Genomic DNA, 9,314 nt, shown 5'->3' with positions numbered 1-9,314 from the left:
AGTTATTTTGAATTTTTTTCTCAAGTGAATCTACCTCTATAATGTACTCTAAAATGTATGAAATTCAACTTTGATGCATCTAATAATTAATGTAGCCAAAAATGAGATGTAATTCAACAATGCTACATAGGAATAACCCTACAATCGTGATGTGTAGATTCTTACCTTTAATTTTACCACTCCTACTAGGCAGAGTTGTGTGACTAAAAAGACATTCAAAATTGAAAGATAATGCCTATGTATACATCCCTGGTGACAACACCAAAAATGTTAGGTAATTTAATTGTTAATTAAATTACTTGCATTTAATTGCCATACCCACGGTTTGTATCCTTTCGAAGCATACTACACTATATGCTAGGCCATTAAATGTCAATTATAAAGAAAACTACTTTATAATGCAAAAATAGATAAACAAATAAATAAAATAAAAACAAAACCATTTATAAAAAGATCATAGTGAGCACACATTTCCTTTCTCTAAGACTATTAACAATCGAGAAGGAATTCAAAGAATGACTATACTAGGAAATAAAACAAGAAATTATAATTTAATGAAATTAAAAAGAAATTCTAATCTAACGAAATTAAAAAACAATTCTACTCTACTAAGCTTGAAATAAATCTACTCAATTGAATTTGAAACAATCTATTTTATTGAACTTGAAAGAAACTTGAATTTGAAATAAATTGACTAATATAGAAAGTAGTAAATTCTTTCTGAAGTAAGAAACCAAGAGTTAAAACCAATGTCGAGGAAGTCTTTTGAGATTACTAACATGTGCGTGTAGAATCAAAATGAATCATGTCTACCTTGAATCTGAAGCTTACAGAACGAAAGAACATGAAAGTAAATGTTTTTAGTTGTTTTGAATTCTTTTCCTGTAAGAAAATGAAATATATGAGCATAGTGTAAAATAAAATTCTAATTAAAAAAACTAGATCATTGAAATACAAATATTGTACTAAATGAAATGCAAGATATCAAAGCAATATATTTAAACGACAACTATACTATTCTCACATGTCTTCAGCGGAGCCTCCTCAAGATTACGAGATGCTACGAGCTCATACCACGAGTTTAAGAAAACAAAAAATGAGATTTAAATAACCATAATAGGAATGATATTAACTAAAGTGCTCAAAACAAAGTTTTCACAATAAGAATATATGCCAAAGTATATCAAATTTTGAATTGTGTTTTTCGTTCCAAATGAAGTGTTTATATAAATTCTTCAAATGAAACAACCTGACGATTCATAGCCTAATTTATAGAATCTTAAGTGACATATACTTGTCACAAATTTGTTGAAGCATAGCGTATCCCACCTTATTTTTTCTTCACTAGGCTTTGAATGACACATTGACAAACTGTTCGCCCACACAATCTGTAAAATAGGGCTCCAAAAAACTAAGAAACTAACTTGGCTCATTCTAAGGAAACTTATGTTTATATCTTTTAAATTCATTTTCATTTGCTATTGCATTAGATGTTAACTGTGGAAAACCATTGTGTTTTTCCTTTAATCTCATGCAGAAGGTTCACACCTGTGACCTAGGTGGACTTTGACCAATGGAAATCCATATTGGAGCTATCAGAAACCTATTCCATGTTTCATATTTTCTTCAACAATGGTGATAATACATCGAACATGGAGATGGTTATGGAACTTGGACTGAGTTGTAGAAACTTGTGTTGTCAAAATATCATTAGTAAAACCATGCATAATTCTTCCTAATATACTAAAGTAAAGGAAAATTGATATTAATTAACCACATAGGCATATAAAGGCACATCATGGTACTTTGTGAAGAATTATGGTAAAAATGATGGTAAGTGAGTGAAATGGTGTAGTGATAGGTTGGAAGTAATGGTTAAATGAGTGGAAAAGAAAAGTGAAAATGATGACAAAACAGTGACCCAAGAGAGGTTACATACAACTTTCAATTCACATGAAGGAGCTGACATGAAAAGAAGTGCAGGTGGATATGGATAGTCATGTAAAGGCTTTAGAGTAAGGAAGCCACAATAATATGAGTGATGAAGAAATGAATATAGACATTCTTTAGTTGAAGGAATACATTAGATTGATAGAGGAGTTATTAAAAAGACAAATTGTGGAATGTTTGAGACAAGGGATTAGAGTAAGGAAGAAGGATAGGTGGCATATGTTGGGTCACTGATTTGTCATCATTATCACTTATCTTTTTCATTCATTAAGTCATTACTTCCAATCATCCATTACACCATTTCACTCACTTGCCACCATTTTTATTATAATTCTTCATCATGTGCCTTTATATGTATAAGTGGTTAATTAACATCATTTTCCTTTTTTTTTAATAGATTAAGAAGAATTATGCATGGTTTACTAATACCAGTTTGGCCAATTCAAGTTTTTGTGGTTTAGTCAAGTTTTTGCAACTATCTCCATGGTTGAGCTAGTAGTACCACTCTAGAAGGAAATATGACAGCTGGAATTGGTTTCTAGAAGCTCCAATATGGATTTTCATTACTCAAATTCCTCTTAGATTACACGTGTGGACCTCCACCAAAAGATCAAAAGAAAAACACAAGAATTTTGATGAGTAAACTTAAAACGCGTTTTATGAGAAAATGAAAATGAATTTCGGAAAACGACAACATGGGTGTTTTCCAGCACGAGCCCAATTAGGTTCTTCGTGGGATTTTTTCTGATATTTTTTACCATTTGAGGTATTTTCAGGGTTCTTTGGAGTCGTATTTTGCAGATTACATGGATAAACAGTTTTCCAATTCGTCATTCAATTCATAGTCACCAAAAAGATTGGAACGAGCTATTCTTTAGAACATTCGTTGTAGGGAGACCATTCTTATCATATATGGGTTGATCTTTGATCCAAGGATCCATCAAATAAGACTGGATTTTATTTTCAAAACTTATCTCATGACGAGAACTCAAGCAAGAAAATTTCGAGCTTGTTAATTGCCTCAAAACTCTATAAATTGTAGTATCTTTGATGAGAGGAGAGATTAGATGTCAATGATGAATATTATCTTGTAATTGTTGTTGTTATTTCAAGAAGAAGAACTCTATTTCTTTCAGTGAATGTAATCTTTAATATGTCACAACTCCGAATGAAATTGGTGATTTAAATGAGTGCTCTAAGTTCATAATTCCTCATACTCATCAAGAGGGCCCCATTTGGAGTTGTGAGATAGTATAGTTGTCATTTTAATTTCATTTTTTTTCAATATTTTCTTCAATTTTGTTTTAAACGTATTTAGATGTTTTAATTCTTTTCTTTCAATATAGTTTTCTTACTTTCTTTTTGTTTTTAACAGGTTGAGTGCTCAACATAAGCTTTAGAATCCAGAAACACTTTCCTTGAAGTATTTTCTTTCATTTTCATTCTTGTTCTAGTCATCATTTTGATAGATATGGTTGGTTTAAAAGAATCTAATTTCCTTTTGAAGTTTTCAATTCATTTCAGTTATGCATAAATATTGAAAGTTAATCTCCTAGCACATACAATGTAGTGTACTTCACAAGCTCACATAACTGGAATGACATATAAACGAAAGTAATTTAACAGTCAATTAAATTACCCAAAATTTTGGCGTTGTTGTCAAGGAAGTATACATAGGTGTTAGATTTAAATTTCATCTCATTATTAGTTGCATCAATTTAGTTTCATAATATTAATTTCATTTTAGTACATCCTAGAGGTAGATTCATTTAAAAAAAACAAATAAAAAATATTTCAATCACCGACCACCCCCACTAAATCACGTAGCGCGCTAAGAGCCACACTTCCACATCATGATTTTTTTTTTTTTGCAATTAGAGGAAGAGGTGACAAAGGAGGTAGAATAAATGGATGGAGATGATGATAATGAGGAAGATCCTTTTGGATTTCCCATTCAAGAAACTTATATTAATGTTCATATGAATAACGTCCCCCCATTCCTTCGTACTTCCTAACTTCAAAGTTATGTGATCAAAAGACCTGGAAACCTTTCTTTCTAAATTTGAAATACTTTGTAGATCTTACAACTACTCATTATACATTCAAAAATTGAATTTGTTTCTAGGAACATTGAAGGATAGAATTATTAAATGGTTCATGAATTTAGGAACAAATTCTAAAAGGACATGGGATTATATGAAAACATTATTTTTTGGAAAATATAAATATTATTTCATACACCATGACCTTAGAAATGAAGTATTTAAGATGAACTAAAAAGAGGTTGAAAGCCTAGAAGATTTAGTGGAGAGATTTACTTATAATGCCAAAAGATCTAAATTACCTGATTTAGGATTAGACACATTAAAAACTCTCCTACTAAAATATATAAGGGATTAATGGATTGATCTTCTTAACATGGTGGGCAAAGGAGATGTCTCTCAATTGTCATTTCAAGATATTTTTGAACTGTGAAAGAACATATCAAGAGGAAAAGAAAAGTATGGAAGATCCCCTCAGGATCTAGTTATGGAAAGAGTAAGTAAGTCGGCATCAGGATTGGTAAGTCAAACTGAACTTAACAATTTTCTACACATTCTTGGTAATTTAAATGAACAAATTGATATGCTAAGAATTCAAAACAAGAAAAAAGCTGATATTGCCGCTTCATTTATCTTTTTCCCTAAATGTATAAAGAAACATGCTTTTCATGAATGTCCACTTGATAACATTAAACTTTGTGAAACTTGTGTATGATCACATAATACTAAATTTTTCCCATCATTACTAGGATTAAATGCAGTTTACCAAGGACTATATTGAACATTGGAACAATCCTATTATGTAGCTCTAAGAAGACCATGAAAGACTCATCAATATGGTATGATGCAAGATCTTAATTCACATTATGCACAACAATCACAAAGTAATTGACAATTTCCTTTGCCTTCGCAACCTTTACCATCTCAATCCCAACCTCAAAACCAATCATGGGAACAAGGTTGGCAAGTGTCTTACAGTAGAAATCCACAATATCCTCAACATTTTTGTCACTATCCTCAATACCAATCTCAATGCTATCCATATCATTCACCTCCACCACAACATCAGTTTTGCCCTCAGTTGACCTCAATTTAACCTTTCCCATTACAAACCACACAATTACCCCAAAGATCCATTCCCACTCAACTACCTACACAACCATTTTAGATCCCCAATAATAAAACACCTCAATCAACTTACAATATTGAGGTATTGCAAAATGATTCTCCAATTTCCATTGAAGAACAATAACCAGAAGAAGAAGATTCAAATTCTGTCCAAGAATCATGGATTCCCATTGAAGAAGAGGAATTATTGGAACTTGAGATTGAAAAATTTCATGCATGACTATCACTTGATTCTATGAGTGGGGATTACATCTCTGAATACTTGCATCGCATGATAGCAAGAAGCCAAGGAAGACAATATTACAGTGAATCTTAGTTCAAGAGAGTCATCGAACCCCAGTTCTTAGTTCTTCAATATTTTTCGTAATTATCTCAATCAAGGCAAGAGATCTCTCATATACTGGTACATATCAGAGCATATCTTTCAGACCTGCATTTGAGTTTATCTATAATCTTGTTACACACATGATTCCATTGGAATTATTTATATACTTGAACCAGATTTATTTTTCAAGTAGAGTAGGACATATATATATATATATATATATATATATATATATATATATATATATATATATATATATATATATATATATATATATATGTATGTATGTATGTATATATGTATATATAAAGAGAAAAATAACTCCTATTTTGAAAACCAGCTTGTTGGTGCAAATGGATATGAGATTTGCTTGAAAACCAGGCAACTAGCAAGCAACATTCACAATAAGTTCTGCAATTTTATGAGGGTTTCAATATTTTATTATGATTCTTCAAATCAATTTTGGTTCTATGCTCGAGTTGGATGATGTGGAATTCCTTAAGGCCCACATTCCAACAAATCTTATCCCATCGACTTCAACACCTTATCTAGGATGAAGATCAAATATTATTTAGAGTTCCTTGGAACTTGCATACATTAATGGCAAGCCTCCTCAGTGACAACAATGGGAATACAACAATGTTTCTTGATTGTGAGGTCCAGCAGGTGACTCGACTTCAACATATTCATTCATCCTTGTTAATATGCACTCAGGTGCCTTGAAATTCATTTACATTATCGGTGAGTTGTCTCACATTGGTTAACGATTTTCATCATTGATATGTAATCCAATGATTTCTTTGCATGTTTGACTTCGGCACATTCATTCGTGTGGTAAGAGTTGTACCATGAATTTTGGTTTTGATGAAAACTATAGGGTTTTATGGAATCAACAACAACTTGCAGTAGTATATTTTATTGGTTTCTTGTAGTAGCATGTTCATATTTTTTTCATTCAACAATAGCATGATGACACTATTACAACTCTTCTTCATTCATTTCCTTTTAAGGAAAGTCAATAAAATTGGGCCTATTTCAATCAATATGCATTATGTTTCATGGTTTCTACTTCATCATGTAGTACACAATCTAAATCAACAGTTCAATCATTGAGAAAACAACTCTCTGCAAAAATTGACATTTTTTGCAACAACTACAGAAAGTTGCATTTTCTACAGCAACCTATTTTTTGGCTATAGCAACTTGCTTGGCAGAAGCTTTGGAACAAATATTGCAAGAGATTGGAGAAATCTCTCTCTCTCTCTCTCTCTCTCTCTCTCTCTCTCTCTCTCTCTCTCTCTCTCTATATATATATATATATATATATATATATATATAGATTTCAGCCGCTGGGTTTTCTCAGGATATGATAAATTGAGTAAGACGGTGGCATAATTCAAAAAAGAGTAATTTTGAAGGGCATTTCAAGTGGGTGTTTAAGGCAAATTTTCAATTTTTACCACTATACACAAATTAGGACAGAATTTGGTATTTTTTTCACAACATCGTCTTTTCTTCATCAAATTCATATTTTGAGGGCATGTGAAGGTAAAAAAGGTAAAAATACAAAATTTCCCTTTTCAATCAATCAATTTGGCCTTAAAATGAGTTTTTGGCATATATTGTTATGCAACATTGAATGGCATGATAGGTCACTTTCAAAATTTTTAAAAGCTCAAGATTCAACAATTTATTTGCTAGTAGAATGGTTTTATTCCAACATCTACAACCCCTAATTTAGCATTTCAAGTTATTCAAAGGTAAACTTGAGGTAAAAGCTTGCATAAGGATTTTTATTTTATTAAAGATTTAGGAAAATATGATTAATAACCACTTTTCCATCAACCATTAATAGCCACCATATCTTTCATTTTGTAGACCACTTATACAATCAACCAACCCTTTCACTTTTACTGATTTTCATTAAATTTTCCTATGTTCAAAAAGAAATATTTATGACAACAATCAAAACTCATCATATAAGACTGCAAAAGATGAATTCAAAAGTTGGGAAATGAAGAAAATTTAAAGAAGTAGCTTGGCAAGTTTTTCTCGCTAAAAGTTGATTATGGAATCAATAAGGCTACTAGTATCAATAATATGAAAGCATAATACAACCTATGCTTATGGTTTTGTAATATTCCTATAAGAGGCTTGGAAATTATTCGAGTGAATACAAATTTCCATTCATGAGGCATTAAGGTAGGTTGTCACATTGAAAGTTAGAAGAGATGCCGACGTTAGGATACTATTTCTAGCAATTGAAGGTAATCAAGCAAAAAGTATTGAGGACCAAGCTGTGATTACTTTGAATCTTGGAGGTATTGCATAATTAGAAGTTGAATGGGTAGTTGAATGATTTGCTTCATTAATTATCTTCTAATTTTCAAATGAGGACTACCAGATCATTTCATGAGTATTATAATTTAGTTGTACTACATATTGCATTTACCTTTGAGCATGAAATATTCAAATGGTTTGAGATTTTTGGAAAGAGATATATTTATACACTTGAACATTAATTCCAAAATCATATATCAAGTATAAGTATAAAAATTCCACTTACACCAAAGACCAGTTTGTAAAGATCTTGTCAAAAGATAAAAAAGGTAACATTTTATTTGTTACTTTGAAGTAAACTACAGAACATAGAATATATGGACAATGAAAATATATCTCACTTATCTTTTATGGCCTTTATGAATCTATCATTACCCATTAAACCTATTATATCTCATGATATCCCATTTTGCAAATGATGAGCATGCTACAAGGGTGAAGAATTCATTTGTCTTTTCACCTTGTTGGCTTGGTTTTGATCCTTTTTCTTGACTTCAGAAAGCCACTCCATTCATCCATTCATATCAATAATATTGTCATTTGTGCATACAAGTGTTACATGAGAAATAATGTTAGAAGAACCAGAATTTTAAGTTAGATGTCCATAATTCTATTTTCTATTATGTTCTTCATTGAACAAGTTAAAATGTGTTAAGTTACACAATTTGAAATTTTCTAGCAGCCTCCAAATTATGAAGTCAAATCACAGGTTCGTGAACTTTGAGTAGTGGCCTAACAAAACTAGAATAAGGAGAATTTAGCAAAAAGGTTGAGAAATCATATCCAACATTCAGCACAACAAATAACCACTCTTGTCACTCTAATAGATCAGTAAATTTTTTGGTTGTGGAAGAATACACAACAAATTTATGTGACAATGCATACTAGACAATTATTCAAGTTTTCTAAGAAATGGTGTAAGAAAGATAAGTCATTCCCAAAAGATACATTCTAGAACAAATATGTTGATCAAGTTTTGTTATTTTCATGAATATATGCAAAGATCTCAGTGTGGGGGAAATGTTGGGTCACTGATTTGTCATCATTCTCACTTGTCTTTGTCATTCATTAAGTCATTACTTCCAACCATCCGTTACACCATCTCACTCACTTGCCACCATTTTTACCATAATTATTCATGATGTGCATATATATGTCTAACTGGTTATTTAACATTGTTTTCATTTATTTTTAATAGATTAAGAATAATTATGCATGGTTTACTAACGACAGTTTGGCCAATTCATGTTTTTGCAGTTTAGTCAAGTTTATGTGGCTACCTCCATGTATGAGGTAGTAGCACAACTCTAGAGTGAAATATTACACTTGGAATTGGTTTCTAGAAGCTCTAATATGGATTTTTATTGGTAAAATTCCACCCAGCTCGCACGTGTGGACCTCCATCAAAGCTCAAGGGAAAAGCACAGTAGTTTTGACTAGTACACTTCAAACGTGTTTTTTAAGTAAACAAAAATGAATTTCAGACAATGAAAACATGGGTTTTGTTTAGCCCTTGCCCAATTAGGTCC

This window comes from Pinus tabuliformis, chromosome 3_2 (genome assembly GCF_031772625.1).
Source record: "Pinus tabuliformis cultivar Carrire ecotype Pingquan chromosome 3_2, CPIR1, whole genome shotgun sequence".
NCBI classification, from domain to species: Eukaryota; Viridiplantae; Streptophyta; class Pinopsida; order Pinales; family Pinaceae; genus Pinus; species Pinus tabuliformis.
The sequence above is the reverse complement of the archived record's forward strand: the minus strand, read 5'-3'. Positions refer to the sequence as shown.